Source organism: Varroa jacobsoni, unplaced genomic scaffold (assembly GCF_002532875.2).
Source record: "Varroa jacobsoni isolate VJ856 unplaced genomic scaffold, vjacob_1.0 scaffold_1104, whole genome shotgun sequence".
NCBI lineage: Eukaryota > Metazoa > Arthropoda > Arachnida > Mesostigmata > Varroidae > Varroa > Varroa jacobsoni.
In genome coordinates this window covers 396,134-417,584 of record NW_019214006.1, presented here as the reverse complement: position 1 = coordinate 417,584, position 21,451 = coordinate 396,134, and the positions used below count along the sequence as shown (strand labels likewise).

General features: G+C 42.1%; 1 protein-coding gene and 1 long non-coding RNA gene across 2 annotated transcripts in view; one reads left to right on the top strand and one right to left on the bottom strand.

Moving 5' to 3' along the window:
• The window catches only part of LOC147752652 (NACHT and WD repeat domain-containing protein 2), a 147,257-nt gene that overhangs the window by 74,367 nt on the left and 51,439 nt on the right, over positions 1-21,451 (bottom strand). The window lies entirely within an intron of this gene.
• Positions 17,144-18,238, top strand: LOC147752654 (uncharacterized). Its single transcript, XR_015313527.1, has 3 exons — positions 17,144-17,287; positions 17,521-17,604; positions 17,920-18,238. It is a non-coding gene; the product is annotated as an uncharacterized LOC147752654 (long non-coding RNA).

The window sequence follows — 21,451 nt, the reverse complement described above, 5'->3', positions numbered from 1 at the left end:
GGAACTTAAGTGAAATTGCTTAAACGAACGCAAAGGATCTATTACAGTAAGTGTCTGTGAACTCGTGAATAAGGCCGTAACAAGATATCCCCATTAGATTTGAGAAGGACATAAGGACAGTATGAACTAAACGAGCCGACGGCTGGCCAAGTAGCGAGATCGTCTATTGAGTCCAGCGTTCTGGTAGATTTATTTTATTGAGTTGAACAGTTGAGTGGACCACGTCTAGACCTTGTACAGCGGCACCAATTAGATGCAATGAACAGAACGCAAAAATTACTTCAAATCCTATAAATTTAATGCCAAAAGCTTACTAGCTTAAGCAACTAGATTTAATATGCATGTATAAATTTTCGTTTGATGTCTTTACAAGTGACGCATGAACACATAAAGTATAGCGTAACAACAATGCGTCATCATGTCTGAGTATGAGGTATCTATACACGTCACCCTTTACGACGTTCTGTAAACTATTGTCTAACTACTATCAATAGTACATCGCGTTATTTTGGTAATGATGTCTCTGCGTTGTCCTTTGGAGATGTGGTGGGCCCGTAGCAACTATTAGTGGACGGGCTTGGAAAGATTGGCTGGATCCGCGAAGTACTTGTTTCACGTTTACTGTACTTTAATACACCAGAGAAACAACTCAATCCTATGGACTGTGGCGAGAATATTGGAGTTAGCCTATGTTCTGCGTCCGAACGAGCAGTATGGTGAAACTTTGAGTCCTGCGAAGAACGCTGACTTAAATTCACAGGTAGGCCTGCCGTGCGCTTAAGCGCCTGAGATACAACACGCAAATCTAACCTGCATCTAGATTGATAAATGCTTTCTCATCAATGCTCTGTAACCGAGAAATATCAATCAAGGTATTCGATCTGCAGCGGTTGTAGCTAAACGGACCGTATTCTAAATTTCAAATAACAATCACCCTGTTCGTCTACCTGTCATTACGTGCGCTTTATAGATGCCCCGCTCCTAGGCTCCTAGGATCGAATATAATGACGAGCTGGACTTGTTGTTGACACTATTTCGTTTGCAAGAAGGGTTTGTCTCTCGTTAGGTAAAAAGCGAGCTGCTTACATGCTTTTCCATACTCTGAAATGGAGCCTGGAGGATGATGAATACGCTTCCCATGCCGATATACAGCTTATTAGCTAACGATCAGAGTCACAGACGCATAGTTCATAATGACATCGGATCTGGAAGGATTTTGCAGTTTATTACCGACCGAACAAACGATAGGGTATCGTCGTGTAGATGACATAATGTATGCACATATGTTGATATCCTGAATGGAAATATATGTTTCATTATTAAAATAGCGAAAAAAATTAAGATATAATTGTACGTTCGGCATGGCCTCGATGCAATCATTCGACACACGAGACGAGACGTCTGATTCTAGGTGGCCGTATCTAGATATTAGAATTGACCGATTGGATTGGATACTATGACACCTTTGTTTAGACAAATGGAGGTCTGTGATACGTGAAAGAGGAATATGTAGTTTGCAAAAAGTGACCTATTTATCCGTCAACGGGAAAAAGGTTCTAACGGCTAACACATGAGATATACTTTTGTTTTTCCTAAATGGCCTACTCTTGAGATACCGTCATAACGATGTACCGCACAGAATATAAAGGAAAGTTACTATCACTATGAAGAGCTCCACCTAGGTTAAACCATTTCGAATACAAAGGCATTTTTTTTTCATCGAATACATCATTCGATTGCAAGGCCTCGATTAAATGTTTTGCCTCAATTGCTTGCCAACGGCTGAATAACACATGAAGCCCACACGCTGCCGTTTACAAGCGCAAGTTGGGCTGTTCAGATCAATTTTAAAGTGTTGTACTTACGAGCGTTTCGAATCTGTATCGGTACATTTTAGATATAGATAAATTCTTTGCTGTAGCTTCTGGACAGCTTAAACCGGGCCATTGAAATTTTCAAATTCAATGCCTTACTTCTGCCTCTGAACGACTACCGGACATCAGAAACTACTTCTTTAAGAGTGGAAGTCGTTGCAGTGACCTCACGAGCTATATCTCTCTGATTCGAAGTCACATTGAAGAAGTTATCGTTCGATATTTATTTTACCGTGAGGAAAGAAACTATCTTAGTTAGCAGACTACAACTTTTAATCGATATAGCGTCAATTTTTTTTTCTTCACTATTTCCGTCGTGAAGATCGATCAGAGGTTATGCGCTATTTGTTTCCAGCCATTGCGCAGTGCAGCTATATAATACTTCGATTCTTGGCTCTAGAGGCACGTACAAATCGGAACGTTAACCTCGATTCGTGCACTATCAAAATTTCGATAAAATCCTAAATATAGTCGTCGTATTTATATAATATGACAAAGTTATTCTCAAATTAAGCTAAACACATTTCTGCGAAATATACAAATCCAACAATTGAGTGAGCAGGTTCCATAGGTCTCGCATAAGAGCCATTTTTTAACGAAACTCTCCTCAAGACGACCTATTTTGAGTATAGGTCAGATGAGTTAGGGTCTCCTTCAATATATGGATGTCACTTACTTGCTATTTGAGCATTAAGACGTACATGCGCTAAGAAGTATGATTTCGCTGTATGTTACAATAATATATACCTGGAACCTCGATCCATGTTAAATGAACTAAAAGATGATTCTTGCCAATGAAATCGTACGACTCAGAATAGAAAGTAATGACAAAGAAACAGAATTTAATAAAGGGACACACTTGGATGGCATTTAAAAGAGCTTTTTGTTGATATTTTCTGCTGAAGTCTTTTTGTTACAACACCTCGATCTTGCCGTAGGCAACCTGATAGTCAATGGAAGTCGCGCTAGCTATTTCAACCGTATCATTGACTCTAAATTACATGACAGATGACACACCATAGTTTCACGCATCAATGGTTCTAGCAAAAGGATTAAGCCTCACGTGGAATTTTTACTCTCGTAGAGGGCTATTTTCCCAAATAGGAGACGGCGGAATTCCGTAAGTGATTCATTCTATGCATAATGTTCGTGCAGATTAACGCACGCGCGCGTACCTGAATGTGCCATCCATCTGTTTAAAGCGGTCCGTTGCTAATGACACCATCTATACCTGCTATAATTATTAATCTCTAAATTTGTTCAGTCTGCCTGCGTATGTGTGTTTCATTACGGCAAATGCACCGGTCCACTTGTCTGTCTTTTCCTTCCACACTTCAGATAGAGGTGCACCGGGACGCGCAGACATAGGTGCGTGTATGTGAAGCGCGGAAGGCTGACATTCAGCGCAACACGCTTTTTTTACGTGACGATCGACGAAGCGTTGGCAACAGCAGCACAGCGCAGGAATAACGATGGCGATGTAAGCGAACCTAACACGATGAAAGGTCTCTACGCACTGAAAAGGATCCCGATGGGGACTTGGCGGCCGAATCGACCGACGGATCGGGAATGTGCTACCTGAAACGGGACAGGGCAATACGCATAGCCGTAAGGTCCCCGAGTAGCCTTAACTCACTCACCGGCAATCGCTTTCCCAGTCACTATTCCCATTACATCCTTTTGATCGCCTCAGCAAGATCAAGACAGCCTGCTTTTCCTTTATGCCTTCCCTAAAGGTATTCAGCCAATTAATCATCGAGGCACTTACCTTGCTGCCTCTATTCCGGCCTGCTCCTTTCTATACACGACAGCCCCACGCTGCCGCTGGCTGTTTTTTGGCTCGAGGCGATGCGAAACTTCGCCTGCAGCTTCGTTTCTCTTTTGTTTGTAGTTGTCCGAACCATCCTATCATATAGGGCGTCGCTTTATCTGTCCCTGTTGCCGCCTCAACAACTTGTTAAAACTAACGATGGGTCTCGAGGTCGTTTCGGTAACCCCGACTTACTCCTCAGAATACTTTACATTTCGCCCTATTTGATGATTGGCCGTGACTAGCATCACCACTACGCTTCGTTCACTCATTGCCCACGTCGACGTACAGCAGGCTGCTTGATTTTGCAGCAGTCGTAGCAGGTAGATAACCAGACGAACCACACCCAGTCCTACTAAAACGGTAGTTACTGATACGACTCTGTTTTTCTTGTCGCTACTGGTGATTCCGCTGCCGCAGCAAGTTGCTGTCATCTCCGGCCTAGTCAACATCGCTATCCCGCCATCCTCAGTCGCACATCTATTCTGCAACCTCACCCTCGCCTAGTGAACGAGCCAGGCAGCAAAGTCTGCCACTGACATTTCGTACTTCTGTTTCGGAAAAAGAGTTCAAAGATGTATCTTCTTTTGCCGTTCACAGCCAGACTTCTTCGTCAGGCCAGACCTGCTATGTACTACTTAAAGGCATACTTGAGAATTACTGAGACGGCAAAAACTTTTTCAACACATTGTTGTCATCAACAGCACCAATATCACGGATCATCTCGCAGCTGCTAGATACTTCTGTGGGGCGAAGTACGGGTCTAGGAGCAAAAGTACAGGAGACAGGGAGTGGGGTCTGACAAAAGTCGATTAAGGCTATTTGTCCAGTTCTGTTGCCTGTGGACTTTTTAATTTTGTTAAATCTAAACAAAGGGCTAATGCTCTGCTTCATTCATGTTCGTTCCAATAGCTATATTTTATATACGACAACCGATAGTGATTGATCTACGAGATCGACAAGCGTTTCATTTCTGTGCTGTCCTGTCCTGAGACTGCGTATATGAGCTGTCGTGCTGAGGTCTTGCTGGAATGCGCAACGGGACACGCTTAACACGAAAAAATGGGAAGCAAATTTTAAAAAAACAATCTGTACTTCCTCTCATGCTGGTTGAATTGGCCTGTCAGAAAAACATACATTGGGCTATAGTTCATCTTGCTGCGCCAAATTGCTTCACGTAACCAAAAAAAAAAAAAAAAAAAAAAAAAAAAGGCATTCTATTTAATTTATTCTTCATTTGTTTGGCTTGATTAAGCATTATCTGTCTGGACGATCTATAGCTATTTGCTACGTATTCTACAGTGAATAGCAATTCTATTGATGTGTCGTTAAGCCTATTCTAATTGTGGGAATAGCTGCGTCATGGCCCTACGCCTAATCGTACAACTGGGCACCTTGCGTGGGACGATACCTTGTGATATACATGATAATTATAGCACGCTTTTTTTTGTGCTGTTGCGTGGCCAGCGCCCATCGCCGTTTCTTCGCCCTACTCGGCCTTTGTGCCCATCTGGCAGACGCGTGGCTTTAACGCGCTCAGATTGCCGCGACCAGAGTGTTCTACACACGGCGTCCTGGTGGTGCATCACGGCTAGGAGTTTTTGCATGAGACTTAATAAACCTATAGAAATTTGCATAAACACGGTTCGAGCATTTGTATGACTTATGTAAACATACATACTATATGTAGTGTCAGACACATTATGAAGCTAAGAGCCTAATTGCATTAACTATTTTGTACTTTACAATATTCTTTATATATTTAAATAATATATATATATTTTTTTTATATATTTCCTACACAATATTCGTAAGTAGCAATAACAAATCAGCCTATCTAGTTGAAAGCCAAGAAGACCGTGTCAACTAAGAAAGTTATTATAGCAGCCCAAACTTATTAATACCCGTTTAGAATCGCGGCGAGCCAGAGCGGGCTGGAATACCAGACGTTATTCAAAGGTGACATTTATATGAAAATATTCAAGAATCTACATTTTTGACTGGTGTTATTGAGTGCTTTTTCAAGATGAGGTTCCGATATAGCCTTTCGGGTGTATTATGTCTCTTACGTTCAAAATACATATTTACTTTATAAAAAAAAACCGGAAAAAAATGCGTATCGCTTCACTCTAGCCAGTCTGACCGATGTCAAGCACCTTACCAGCTAATTCATAGTACTTTTATTTACAAATGCTACATAATTAATGGACAAATCGTAAAATATTATACTTATACTGACCGTTTGTCACGATTGGATAATTAACACACTGGATAATAACTATTTTCTTCAGTAAACAATTCGTTTGACATGACAAGCAGGTGTTGAAATAATATTTCGCATGCACCTAAACGCTTCTCTAACTTGGATGTAGAAACGAAAGCGAAAGGACTGTTCGTCCTCCAGGGATGACTGAGTAGAAAACTAGATGAAAATACCATTGCTTCTTACGCAGCCGGCTTCTTCTTTTCATAGTCCTTGTAAATGGTTCCAACTGCAAGTCAAAAGGACACACAAGCTTAGGTAACCTCCAATTGACATGACGAATCCTCACCAAAATATAATTTCCGTACTGATTATTCAATTCGAATGGCAACACATACAATTGAACGGAAGAATAATGCCTTAATATCGTTGTCACGAGTACGCTGAACCATGTCCTATCAATGGACAATCTATAATCGGCTTTGGAAAATTCTGTGAGGTTATTTCACAGCGGTAGATCCAAATTTCTTCACTGAACATTGACTACTTGCGCCTTGAAATGTTCTCGCAGTGCAGTGCGACAGATATCAAAGGTAAGAACGAATTCGTGTATTGTCGACTATACTAGCGTTTTTTTGAATTTGTTTTTTTTTTTCATTTTTTTCAAGATCTGTGTTTGATTAACGGGTCATATAGGAAATAGACATTTCTTTCCTGTATCATGAAGATCATCGGGCCGGATTTACGCAGCTGTCAACTGCCCGCGTTTTGTACTACTGTTTCTAATGAAGCGGTACAAAATTACATGGGCGACTAGGATCTCCCTTTGAGCCACTAGTCATTTTTGGATTAACAACTCTGTGCTCTATGCAGGGCAAAAGCTTGCTTGATATGTACGCATATAGAATACGCTGTCTTAGACGGTATGCGCGAAACATGCCCGACCTAACTCGCTCCCTCCGTGTCACGCCTGGGCATAATTTCTTAATATATATACTAAAAAAACAGTAGTGCTCATATCGATTCTCGTCATATGTCTATTTCGGGAAGACCAAATTTCGAACGGGTATGATCGAGTTATAGCGTTGCACCCCTTGAAGATGACCACTGCTTTTGGTCGTGGTGATCATTGCATATATGGCGCTGGTAGTAGTAGTGGCAGCAGCAGCACCTTTTCTAATGCCGCCTGTCTCGACTTTTGACTATTCGGCCGTCGTTGCGGGAATCGCCTGTCCGCCTACCAGCTGGGTCCATGTTCTGCATGTACACTTAACAACCATTACAGTATCGAGAGTCTGCAAGAACGTCAGGTCGCTCGTAGTCGGGGTAGTGAATTTCTAATGAGATGTTAATTAGTGACTCAGGTCTCTCACTGTGTCTCACGTTTTCCGCCATCCTGTCGTTTGCCTGTCTATCGCTTTAGTGGGCCCTGCAAAACATCGACAGGGAACAGCTGCTGCTCCTTGGCTTGGGTGCGTCTTGCAGGCTCAGGGTGGGCCGCTGCGTGTTATGACCTCATGACGTGGCTAAGTTGACGCAGGGAGAACAAGTAGGACTTAATGAGGTGAGAAAGTCAAACTAACTGACCAGTACCAGCGAGCCAAAACTTACAATGGATATGTTGTTTCTGCTGACTTGTTCGACAATTACTACAGCTGGCAGCGACAACACATGTACTGATCCGATAACTGCAGTTGGGCGCAAGGGGTTGTTCGACTAGACACTTGTGGGCTAGACGGTTTCGTAATGAGCCAAGAACGGCTCCTGGCTTTTGCCTGCCATTTGCGATAATCTAAAAATACATGTGTATTATTATTTAATCGGCTATTGTCGCCCTAAGCCTACCAAACGATCGACAAATAGGTCACTAATGGTCGTTCCATTTTGTCGCCAAACGGCACCAGCTATATCTAGAGTTCCAAGCAACTAGACGATAATGCTGATGCGGGACGACGGACGAGATAACGAACAAGCGTCGTCAAACGATCCCCACTGAGGATTCACTCAGTTGCTAAAAACTGCTCAGTAATTGATACACGATATATCACAATAGTATAAGCAAATAGAGAATCAATCTTATTTTATCAAGGTAAATGTCATTGAATTTGCGCTAGGTGCTACGGCAGATCCTATAAGAAGCATCATTCCGTTACTATGAACAGAAAATATATTGAGGACGTTCAAGATCTGGATAAACAGACCATGATCGCATCAATAACATAGTATACTTCGTCAAATTTGAACACAGGCTATTAGGCGGCTTCAACAGCTATTTCCCGGACTGCAGGCTACGTAAGTAACACCAATCGAAATACCGCGTGTGAGACACTATTCAAATTGGGCCCCTTCTAATGCTAGCCCTACACTGATAGAAGCGCATATAATTAATTCTATATCCTGATGATAATCAACAAGAAATTTGCCAGGCATATCCCGCCACTAGTGGGCGACATATGGGCCAATCTGGGCAAATTTCTGCGATGGACCTGGCTGAACGATGACTTCCGCGAGGTGAAGCTCATAAATCAACGCTTAGGTTTAAATCTAATATTGTCAAATATGTCAGTGTAGCTGTTTCGCTTGGTTTATAATAATAAGAAAGTAAGCTTTTTTTCTCTTTACTGTTCACATATTTTCAATAGAACAAGCTGCATGGAAAGAACACGATTTCTTGAGGGTGCTACAGGGACTGTGTTGCCAACTTGATACAAGCACCGATTTACATAGAGAAACAAAAAATATCATGAAACTAGCTACGCTCAATAAACATTTAAGGCAAATAATAAGCAATTAGGCTTTAACTTCCGCCTGTTGTCGTTCGACAACGAGCGATGTTTAAAGTCGCTTGACTTCAAATGAGACAGCATTGAGGCAAGTTACGACTACGGCGTGGACTTTACAACTATGTTATTGGCTATTCTATTAGTTGTCACGAAGATATACAGAAAAGAAGTATAGCCTTGAACTTTGGACAACTCTGCTCATTTCCCTGTCAAAGATGTCATAAATTAGAAACTTAATAGTAATTCTCCATCCAGCAAAGGGCAATAGTGTAAGGCAACGGGAATTTACTCAATGTTCTTTACTTTGTATGTATCGCGATGAAATATTTAACAGTTTTCGAAAATCTTGCGTGGAATCACGGTTAGTGTTGTGACGTAACGAAATTTTTCCAGGTACGTAAGCTGACGTCTTCTATTTTCAGTCTCAATTCGCTACTTTCGGTCTACAATGGAACGCCTACAATATTTCGACCAAGCCACTGGAGTGCTTGGCAATTACTGGAAGCTGGGCACCAAGCTAGATTGCATCATATATACACAGGTCTCATTCGATCTACAACTGATCTAGGTAGTGGGGGCCGCATAATGGAAATTCTACATTTATTCCAATAAGGCCCGCATCTATATGGCAATGACTCGAATATTTCTCCGCCTGAACTAGCTTGGTTTTAGTTGTTTTTAACTCACGAGCTTAAACAATGTTAAGATGCTTAAAATACAAGCTTCATAAAAGTGAAAACGAACTATTTCGTCGAACTGCTCTAAATCATCTTGGTTTTTTCGTAAACGAAATTTCAGTCATACGTTTATCGAAACGATGCAGGTGGAACATCAGATGGGCAACGCGGTTGATAGAAATGTGCATTTGGTTTTTTTCTAAGCTGCACATTCGATCACAGAACGTGATTGAAACTTTGTACAGAGGCTCTGTTCATCCTTTGAAAGTCAGCGACGTACGATCTTTGTCGAAAGCGTTGCTCTAACTAGCGGTGGCACAATCGTTTATAAAAACACATCAGCGAGTTGAAGTTCCACCGATTAAAAGACCACTATATAAGGTCAAATTGTTTTTAATTCAATATGACCTTTTGAATATGAACGGATTTCGAAGCAAACCTAACTGGACCACCAAAAAAATCTAGATTTGAAAGCAGGAAGGATAACTATTCATTCACGCCCGATGTCGCTAACTTCAAATGATCTCACTATGATTACAATAGATTATGAGCAATATTTCTCGACGACAAACGATTTAGTCTTGTATTAGTCTTGTCTATAGTAGATGGAGCCAAAAACTAGCGTAGTAGATCTACCATACTTAAACACAATATTCATATATGTACACGTACAAAGAAATTTACTTTGATAAATCTAAGACGAATTTGTTCCTATTTTTCTAAGAAGTTTTTTGAGGCGAATGGTTCAATTTGCCGAAGAATGATCGAAAAATGTTAATTTGTCTTCCTTCATTTATTAAATGCACCTTGTTCTCCGTTTCTAGCGAAAATAGCGGATTGTGGTTAGTTGATAAATTGTAAAGGGATTCGATTGTTACAGGATGAAGTGTACATTCAAGAGCAGAAAACGTAGCGTTTTTTTGTGCTTGAATATGCAGAGTCAGGGTTTCGACTGTGTATGTTAGACTTTGGTCTTCTTTAACTGCACATGGATGCGCATGAATTAGGCAAACAATCTGTTCTCTCAGTATTATGGGTTAAAGTCGTACAATGACGACGATTTCGAGGTATGGAAGGCAATCCGCTCGATCTGTTAACGATCTGTCCGTGTGTACGTTGAACGCTGTACACGAAAAGCACTACGGTACACATTTTTATCTTTTTTCTTCTCCTTTGTGCGTTTTTTTTAAAGCTAAGGCACACGAAGAGCTAGTTACGTTTATTCCTGGTGAAGGATTGAAGCGGCTATTATCGTTTTATGGTAGTGTCAGAAATAGCTTGTGGGTTTTCCGCCCCTCTTGGTTTCCATCTAAATGTTTTTAGGAAGAAACACCATTTCTCTGCTTCTGAAAATGGCCTTTTTTCATCTATTTTTCCTTTCCGCTGTGTCGGAACGAGGGCTGGACATGCTCATTCATGCACCCCGTTGGTTCAGGCAGCGCAAAACTACGAGAACGTTGCTGCGTACAACACATAAGACAAGAAAGAAAGAAATTGTAAGACCCTGAGCTACTATGAGGGCAAGCGAGCGGTATCACTCACTAATCGCACACCAACTGCAAACAAAAGCAAAGTGTGGCAGCAGCTTATGACTCCTTTTCGGGCCACTCGTACCACTGCCGTGGCTTTCAGCCCAACTGAACAAAGGAGACAGAATTCGCATTCACGCTTTCTGCCGCAGAATCTGCTTGTGTTACAGCTTCTTATTTCTTCACGCCTACTCTGCGTTTAGGCACTAGTAGCTTTCTCCAATTTTCCGCCCCCGCTTCGCTGAACCCTTGGTACGCCCGCCTTCCGACTGAAATAGCTCGGGTTTTTCGTTCGTGTCGTCGTATGTGGAACCAACAATTCGAGCTAGAAGGCCAGTCAGCTATTCTCTTTTTACAAGTTCATTGCCGCTGGTGGCAGCATTCTGCTGCCTTCCTTTCCCAGATATGCAAAACCTGTATCAAAATTTCCAAAAGGACGAAAGGCCGCCAGGCTGGATAAGGAGCAGCAGTAGGTCTTTTCGGGATATTTTGAGGTCTGCGGGCTCTTCTGCTGCGCAGACAGAAGCCCGCAGAAACGACGGGCCATCAAAACAAAGGAACTAAACTGATAGCAACAAGAACGGTTGTTCGGCCATTTTGTAGCAATAGCGCTAGTAGTCGCTCAGCGTCCAAACTATTCTGATGCCTTTTGCAAAAACCAGCGTTGTGAGCTAAGAAAAGAACTTCTACTTGGCAGTAGAAACGTGTTGGCAATATGGCTACAAATTTCCACACATCTGAGGTCTCCACAATAACAAAAAATGCGGACCGCGGCAGTGATTTGCTAAACCACGACAAGGACGACGAGGGCAGCTACAACAAAAAAACACCAAAAGCAACAGGACTGGGGAGGCAGAAGGCCCTTAGGTTATTAAAGTTAGTAGGTGCGGGAAAGCTTTTGAGAAGCAGGATACACTGCATTCGTTTCCACCAAGGGCTGGTTAGAGCTGTCCTTTGTGCCGTGCTTCGGAACAGCGACTTGGACGAACAGACAGACGTAGTCTTTGAGTGCTAGCAACATGGCGAAACTAATTGAACTGATATGAGAGAACAACAGTTGTTAATAGGTAGCCAGAATACGTTAAATGAAAACTGACGAAGTCTTTTTTAGGATTTTTTCTTTTAAACTGCTTTGTCAGGTACGGCATAGTTCCGCGAAAGGGCGAATTAGTTTACTCCTAAGGAAGTATTTGGGTCTAAAATCAGTTTTTTGTGGATGCTTTCTCAGAAAGAGCCATATACTTCACTAAAATGGCCAATAGCAAACTGCAAATAATCTCGAAAGTGTCACCTGAACCTCATTCATTATCAATCTTCGCCGTTGTTTTGTAATAATCAGTTGATACAAAGGTAACAAAATATCGCCATTTATACCTTTCTCTACCTTTATGAACCTTTACGATTGAAGTGTGTGTCCTATATAGGGGCCTGATTCAATAAAACTGTACATACACCAATACGGCTTCGAATTGATGTTTACTATTAAATGTAATTATGAGAAGATTGTAATATTGCAAAAAAAAAAACAGAGATAAAAGGCTAGCCGAACAAATACAGTGCTCCATTCTTATGTTTTCATTTTTTGTCCTTCATCTGTAAGAACTTCAAATAACGCAAACATGAAAACACGTCCGAACAATTATCATGTTATAGCTCACGTAGCTGGCTTTCAACAAAACTTAATCTTCTCGTAGCTATTGCAGTGGAAAAATATATTACCTTTTGAAAATCATTTATTCTCTTAAAAAAAAAACAACAACCGATCAAGTAATAATGTTTATATCTCCTCTGCAGTTGCAACAGTAGCGTGTTTCCTGCTAATTTAAGAACGCGTGGTGGCCCAGGTTCACATCCAAACGCTACGAACCGACAAATCAAAGCAATGCCGAACAGCATAAAGCACGAAACCCAGTTCAGATTGAAAAAAAATATTCAGTATTAACATTTACTGCGTCTAAATTTCAATTTTATACGAAGGAAATCGATTTTTTTTTTCATGCGTGTTCTTTATTTCGATCATATATAGGATAGGTGTCACGATCATGTTACAATAGCTTGTACGTCCTTATTTGGGAAGAGGCGGTCCGTCGTTACAACATCCCTTATCGTTTGTAACTTGAATCGCGTGCAACGGAAGTGAACTAGGTGGCTGGTCAATCAAACAGCCAGCCACCAGTGCTTTCATCGTAGCAGCTAGCCTATGCTGAGGAAATCGCTCAGTACGCGCCACAGCGGTACAAGCTTCTTCCAAGGAGATGCGCTTGCTTCGCTAGACGATTTTCATACCGTTGCCTATTGGTAGGCCCGGGAATGGAGCTTAGATAGGTGCGGGTATGACCAAGCATCGGTCACAAACGCCGTCTGCTAAGTGGCTCGAGAAAATCACAATCACATTAGACTATGGCGACGCCAGATTAGAAGCAGGAGTCCAAAATCCGGAGGGTCGATCAGAAGATTCTCGTCAATCAGAGTTAAATAGAGGGATGAAAAAAGGGCCGAAGAATTTTTTATCGCCATCGCAGTGCAGTTGACATTGATTACGGATAGCCACAGTAAAATGCTAGAAGCTGCGCCTTAATTGTATTTCGTATTGGCAGGGCCTTGAAAGCACGAATCGTATGCGCAAAATTAAAAAAATCTAACTTTTCTCCTATCTCTAACAGTAGATCCGATTATGCAATCTATTCGTACGATAAACGGGCAAGAAGCTGAAGAAAAGGCAACTGTAAAGGATGGCCTATTAAAAGAGCACAATCATTTGAAGTAACTGGTTCTGTAACCCATGACGGGGAGTGTGTTCGACATACTTGAATCAGAAGGTGCTTTACTACGAGTTTTTTGATTATGCATATATATACATATATATGTGTGTGTGTGTGTGTGAGAGAACACCGATGATTTTCGTTTTTGATGAAAGAAACATCTGAACAGCGGTAAAGATTGGTCCTAGGTGCAGAGCTTAATGAGGCGCCAACGACTATCGGCTATTTTGTTTGTCTATCTTTTCTTGGAGGTTATAGTCCACAGGATACTTGGGGAAGGCGATGACTCCAAGAAACAACCCCAGAGACGTCGCTCAGCGTTTTCAACTCATAGCCTATTTACATTTCCCGCCTTGAATATATAGCAATTCGATCTTTCGGGCTTCGTTTAAATCGCGTACTACACAGTTCAATATATTGCCATTGTATATATAGCAACAAGTTGTAATCGAGGAAAAAAAAAGTTAACGGCGTGCAAGAAATCTAGTATCTAGAACTGTCTGTACCAAATCTAATAGCAATGAAAGTACTCAGCTATAGAGATGCAATAACACACATGCGATCCCTCAAGTAGTACAATATGGAGTTGTTAGTTAGCGCTGTAAGTCGCTCGAACGCAAACCAATACCACTTTCAATATACACCACTGCAACGTTATTCGTTTATTTACGGCATAAACAGAGCCATATAAATGGCGTCACCCAATGGACTAGATGCGATAAAGAGAAAACATATTGTCTGCTTAATAAATAAGTGTGTTACTATGACTTCACAACGTCAAGCGCTCATTACTGCTTTCAAACATTAGTTGAACAACGGATTCGCTGCAGCATAAAGGCCGTACTCTGCTGCCAAGGCCAGTAAAACAAACAATTTCGCTGCATTACGGGCGTTCATCAAATTCAGTGGCCGAAATTCAGTGGCGTTACACTGGCGGAAATTGAAAATTGCTCTCCATCAGAAAGAAAAAAAATATCGACGCTTGTGGTGTTGTTCTCTTTACCGATGTAAGTTTTACGAAAGCGAACGCCTCAGATGACGAGCAAGATTCTACCGAAGCCGCTAATTCATGTCCTGTTCTAAATTCTTTCATTTTATGCTGATATCTGCGGTTAAAAAATTGCAGACTTCTTCTATCATAGCTTTTGGAGAAATATATTTAATGGTCACGGTCCTCGATTTTCTGTCATCTTATTTATGGTGACACTTTGGTCAAGCGTCAACGTGTAATGCTTTTTCATTTAAATCAACCAAGCATGAAATCTGCGTCGACTTCCACTGGCTAAGCTCGCTTTTAATAAAGCAGCCTTTATTTAGATAGGAACTTTATAAATAAGCGTTCCGAAAGGCTAAAGTGCATCCATCGGAGATCTATGTTGCCACTGCTGCCGTTCAGTGATTGAAGTACTGCTATAAATAGGGCTCACTAATTGAACTGAACAAGAAAATACGCTACGGACGTTTTTGACAGCGCAAGCTTGCCAGATGACATTGCAAGTAGATGCTCATTTTTCATTGCCTCCCGGCCGGCTAAAATCAATAGTAACTACGGCGCCTTACCATCAAGCTTGCACGATGTTGGCTCCGTAACGGCCGCTAATACGTGGGTATGATGACCAAGCCGATGGAGTCTGCTCTCAAAGAAGCCCCTTTAGTAGACGAAGAGATCGGGCCATTTGTTACATCAGTTTAGAGCACTCCCAGCATGGTGGTACATACCCGCTAAGCGAGATGAGTCAAAACCATTTTCCGAGACACAGTTAACACTTCGCTGGCCAGTGGCGTACTTATTTTAACATCCATTAGATGACACTAATATGAGTATGTACGGCGTACGAGGTTCGACCTACTAGAAATGATCGATATATTGTGAGAAGGGCAGACAAGGAAGCTGTGTTTGCCAGTGAAATGCCGTATATACGTATTGCCAAAAGCGGGTGCATAGGCGTCCACGGCTATCCACTCGATTTATTTCCACGTCAAACACAACGACGAGCTTCTGCTCGAGGAATTAAGACCAAAAGGTACACCGAGCGTACTCGAGGACACACTGTTTGCAATTGGGATTGCACATACTTGATAACAACGAAGATATATAATAAGCTCCCATGATTCTAACTAAGTCTACTGTTTGGCGACGACTTGTGAGCGTGCGGTAACCTTTCGTAGCTTTCTTTTCGCCTTGATCAACATGGATTGAACCCACAGATATTTGACGCTTTCTTTGCACTCAGATAGCGACATCTGATTGTTTTGATAACAACAGACATTTACTGTTGTGTTAGGACTCCTGTGTGGAAGACGTACGGTCGACAATTAAATCCTTTGAAGGACTTCATTGAGCTTTTTGACGTTCAGATGCCTTCTGTGAAACTGAATGTTTCGAGTCGAAATATATAGTACACAATAAGAACTTGCATACAAAATGCACGATTTGTCTTTAACTGCACGACGATCATATTAATTATGGAGATCTTATGGAGTGAATCAAGCAAAGGCGACATAGCGCCTAAAATTACTTTCAGGTATTAATCACGGCATGGCTGTCATGCAGACGTGTCGACTATAGTATTAGTCGTTGCCGTCAATCATTTTATACTTTGAAGTTCGTAAATACAGTAACCAGTTTCATTGTTCATAAGTCGCACGTCTCTCTTTTCGAGAAAAAGCTAGATAGTTTGGAAAAGACCAGGACCGTTTGAAGACGAGCGAATGCTACAGCTCGACTAGGTAACAAGGTCTTCGTTACTTGCCAACGTAGAAGCTTCATGTTTGTGTCAAATAATAACATTAGGTGGTGCGCCCAATGAAATGTCCGGATTCGTTGACTCGTGTCAATTAAACGTCCACTAGTATTTAGTATATATATAATGGCACCTGTTAGAAGTGGCCTTGCTTAACGCGTCCTCATCAGTACAGGCCTCATTTCTGCAATAGCGACTGCGACATGTTCGGCCGCTTTTCGCTAACGGGTTTGTGAAAGCTCGAGGGTCGCTTTAACAATACTTTTTGTCTGTTATTTTTATCTATTTGGCGCTAGCTGTGGCATCTAACGTACAACGAAGGATGATGATTTGTCGTCGTGCACGTTAGTCTTCAATCCGCCACCTAGGTGGCCACCTGCGCGACTCGGACTATTGACCCGCCGTAACTTGACTGGTTATCAACTTTTAGCCCGTGGCTGGTTGAAGAACCCAGAGCAGATGAGGAAAATAGCGTCCGATAGAAAATCGAAAACCCCAAAATTTCCCTCGAACCAACGAGAGCGATTCAAGGCATAAAGGATTTCCGACGTTGGCATCGGGTACCCGGTACCACGGCTTGGGCGTTGCCCATTGAGCGGCCTTCGCCTACTGTCGTCTGTCGATGGCGAGCGTCGCCATTGTCGACGTTTTGATGCTCTGCTCCTGCCACCACTTTATTTCATGATCGTTTGCCCGTTGACACCTGAAGGAAATAACGTCTATATCAATGAAAAGTAACTGACGATTTTGTTGCAGGATCGTGCAATATGTGCGTTACGCATGACGCGACGAAAGGACGGAACAGTGACAGAAGAACTCTTGGGTAAATTGCCGTTTATCCGCTGTCAGCTAGAACGGATTGGTCGGCGGACGAATGTACATCACAAAATATAAAGGCACGAACGGTAAGTGGAATAACGGAAATGCGTCACCTCTAGCGTTACTGTCTTGGTCGAAAAGATGTATTCTCCGTTGCCAAATATGGTGTATGTAGCAGATTGCAGCGTGGTATAGCTGAATACAGCAAACATCGCCATATTGGATATGAGCGGAACGTTCTCACATCAACCGAAAATGTTCATTCCGCTCGTGTTGAGAGTAACCGCGCCAGATGTTTCATCTTTTGTTTTGCTTGCAGATTGCTCAGTAGATCTGACATAATACCGTGCCAAGCAATAGCCGAAACGAACGAAGCTAGCACGAAACATGGCGTGCGATTCAGGTAGCGTCATAACGGAACCGATGTATAGAAGGGTATCTTAGAACAAACATGTACTTTTAGAGCATTTCGCTGCTACCGTGACGTCCTGCAGAGTCCACAGCTTGTTTCCCTGGCTACAGGATCTAATTTCACAATGCAATCGCACAGCAGAAAAATGGGTGGAAATAGGATGTGCCCAGAATCTTATAGTAGAGATACTTTTCAGAATAGAAGGCGTCTGTATAATGTAGTTATGCCAAACATGTATATTTACGAAAGAGTTCCATTACTTGGACTAAACGTTATATATTTGAATTGATTTGCTACCATTATTAGGCCAGTCGATGTAGAAAAATCGAATCCCGAAAAGTCTGCTAGGCACCGATGCATGCAGCTGTCAGAAGTCCGAACGCGGAGAACGCATTACGTTGACGCTACCGCAGGACGCCGAGTGAGTGATGCCAAAGAAGGATACCATACCTATTTCCCGTTTTTACAAGTTTTTGCGATGAGCAGAAATTCTGTTACATTAATGACGACCAACAGCGAACAAACCAAATAACGTCCGTCATCAGCCAGAAAGAAATTCGTGGACTCGTATTAGCGATGTTTCGTTTACTCGCCGATCGCTCCGTGGTTCCGTTCTTTACCCTCCTATTTAACTAAGCCTTACTTGATTCAATTTTATATCCATAGTAATTCCTAAATAGAGAAGGTAATCAATTAGCCAAATTGGTCCAGTTGTATTTGTATGAGGCAGGTAGAAAAAATTACGTAGATATGCATTTAGGGGGGCGGAATTTAACTGACACCGAACAATTGCGTTGGAGCTCAATACACGAAACGGGATTAGTTTCGTAGGTTGTACACTACGAACTCCGAAAACACAGCCTTCGAAAAATGAAAATCAACAGTGTAATAGGCAGTGCTAGCGTTATTTCGTGTCCAGCTGAATCTATTCATCGTTAACAAACACAATACACCAAATATATCCAAATATGGTCAAAATAAAGGCCAGACATTGACACTGGTAAACGCAGTTTCCGCGTAGAAGAACTCCGCTTTAATTGTCCTTGTTTGTCACCTAAGAAATGTCCTGTGCTCGCTGTCCGTTCGGCTTGTGACTACGTTGAATTTAGAGATCAGTGATATCCGTGACAGGCAGTCAGCATTTGAATTTTTCCAGAATCGGTTCGAAATGTGGTGAAGGAAGCTCCACTTTACTCTGTGTATGTTTATATTATGGGTCCCGGAGGACCGAGCAATCGATTGAGATCTGGCCTCTCTGACTACGAGGAAGACGCCTCCGTTCCGGCAAAAAATGGCTTTTTTTTTTCGTTATCCTCTCCATAAAAAGAAAAGCAATATACTTCAGCATCTCAATCTGTAAACTCCCACACGATTATTTCATACAGAAGTTGAAGAATTCTTGTTTACTGATGATTCAATTTGATCCTCTTCAGTATCATCCAATAGTGAATAGTTTAACTGCGACTAACCTGCGTTCGTAAAGGGTGAGCGAAAAATGCCGAGTGATATCTTACTACTACTATTACTTTGTGGTATATAACATCTAAACCATTTTAAGCTTCTGTTGAAAGTAGAACCGGCTGCAGCGGCAGCTGCAGGACCAAAAACTTCACGGGACCCAGACCATTTTGAAAATAGATTCAATAATGCTATTAGTAGGCCATCTCATCTCAGTGCTAAGGCTGAAAGTCGACATGCCACACCAACGTCGTTGGCGTCTGCAATTTCCTACAGCGGTTCTCGACAAATCTCACAGCTGTTCAGTGAACTAAGCTGAGAACTGAGATACAGTAACGAGCAGCAGTTGGCATTGCACCGTCGCAGTGACTCCGCCCGTGGTGGAGGCGGGCTGTATGCTTGTCATTTATGGTAATCATGATTCACAAGTATATTGGGCATGCTGGTTCAACCCTCACCGTTGACAAAAATTATCACCAAATACTTCTAATAAAAAAAAATAGGTTGCATTATTAAGACTACTAGATGCGTGCACGACTGTCATATCGTTTCACAGACCTGTTGGAAGTCCAGCAACACCTACATCAGTCAGGTTCCTAATGCAGGAGTCTTTGGTGTTGTACGTAAAGACAGATGGTTCCAGAAACGTATTCACCAAATATAGGTAAGTATGCAATCTAAATAAAAAAAAACCTGTACGAAAGGCGGAAATCCCCAATAATATCCTTTTTTGTCGATCCTATCAGGCACACATGAGGCTAGATTCCATCGACCTAAAATATGGTCTGCTGACTCACGATCACGACAAAGCTGAAACACCCACCTGTTTAGACCTCTGTTCCGTTTCGGCTGACATATTTTACGTTTCAGTGCACTCATATTGATTGTAGGCCCAATGACGGTAACAACAAAAGCCTTTCTCTGTCTGTACATTGTAGGAAACCGATGTGGGCTTCGTTAGCTGCGAGAAAGCCACTCGTCATGAGCATCTTGAACTGTAGACATATACTGATTCAAATATAACATAGTTCTATGTCTTGATTTCAGCACAGCCATGCTTGTCTGCTGTAATGCTTCCATCCACCACCGAGTATTCTTGCATGCTTCACACGTTAAGCATAACCCACAAGTGTCCGGTTTCTTTTGTGGCCTGTTTGGGTTCCGTTTTCTTGTCTGCGGCTTGGCGCAGAAGCCGGGAGCCCATATTAAGTCTAGATCACAGACGAGTTTGTCTCGCACTTCTGTTTCCACGAGCAATATTGTATGGCCACAGCCTTGTGAGACACCAACTTATCTATTGGCTCCTAACTTTGCCTGCGCAGTTACTTACGCAAATCTCTAAAACAGCGCTGCTTTGTTTACAGCCTTCGTTCGCTCAAAGACTAGTTAGAGTTACCAACCTATCGTAAACCTTTCCAATGGGGAAATCAATATTGGGGCTTTAATTAGTTCTTGCTACATTTGGATGGTCGATATAACAGGTCAAACATATCGAGCAACTGAAGACTAGCGAGTTGATTATTCCCTTATCACTGCGCTTAAGGTAAGATCTTCTTGCAGATTACTGAAGTCCGAGCTACCCGCACTTCCCTTACAGCCAACGGCACGGGACAAATGTACGGTTCTGGCTTCGGGCAACATCTCAAATCGGTCTTCACGGCAGTGGCCGTATTGTTTCGCTCTACGTTACGATTGCCTAGGAGAACAGACATGCTTCTTTTCTGAATGATTCGATGTTTGTGCCGTACAGATATAAACAATGGTAACCAATTCAAGGCAGTATGTCACCCGTGCAATGGTGACGAAACTTCCAAAAGTGGCCGAATGAGGGGTCCTTTTGAAGTTTACTGAGAAGATCTCAAACCCCGTTGTCAGTCTTACTGTACCTCAGAGAGCAGCTACGGCTTTTTTCGCTGCTGCTCGAAACCTTTTCGATTCTTCTATGGTATTTCCTAATGCTTGAAACTATCCCATATGACCACATAAGACATGCTCCACATTGTACTATGTCCTTTCGCCATCTTGCAGATCGCTTCCCGCTCTGGGCACCATTTGGCAGTCTGTCCAGTTACGCTTGCTGAGAACACACGTTCACTTGGTAAGCCACGCTTACAGCGTCAGCTTTAGCGGCCCCATCCAGTCAGCTGGATGTTCATCTATAGCTTTTATCAACTTTACCACAAACAGCACATCGTCTGTCTGTCTGCCTGCCATATCGCTATTGCTACTGCCGTCAATTGAAACGGATTGACATATATATGTTGTAATATTCTCAACCGCCAGGAACTTTAGCCACTCGTCATACATAGCGATTGACCTGTTTGTTTGAAACCCACAAACTGCTCTACTTTATTCATTCCCCTGAAGCGAAAGTCTATAT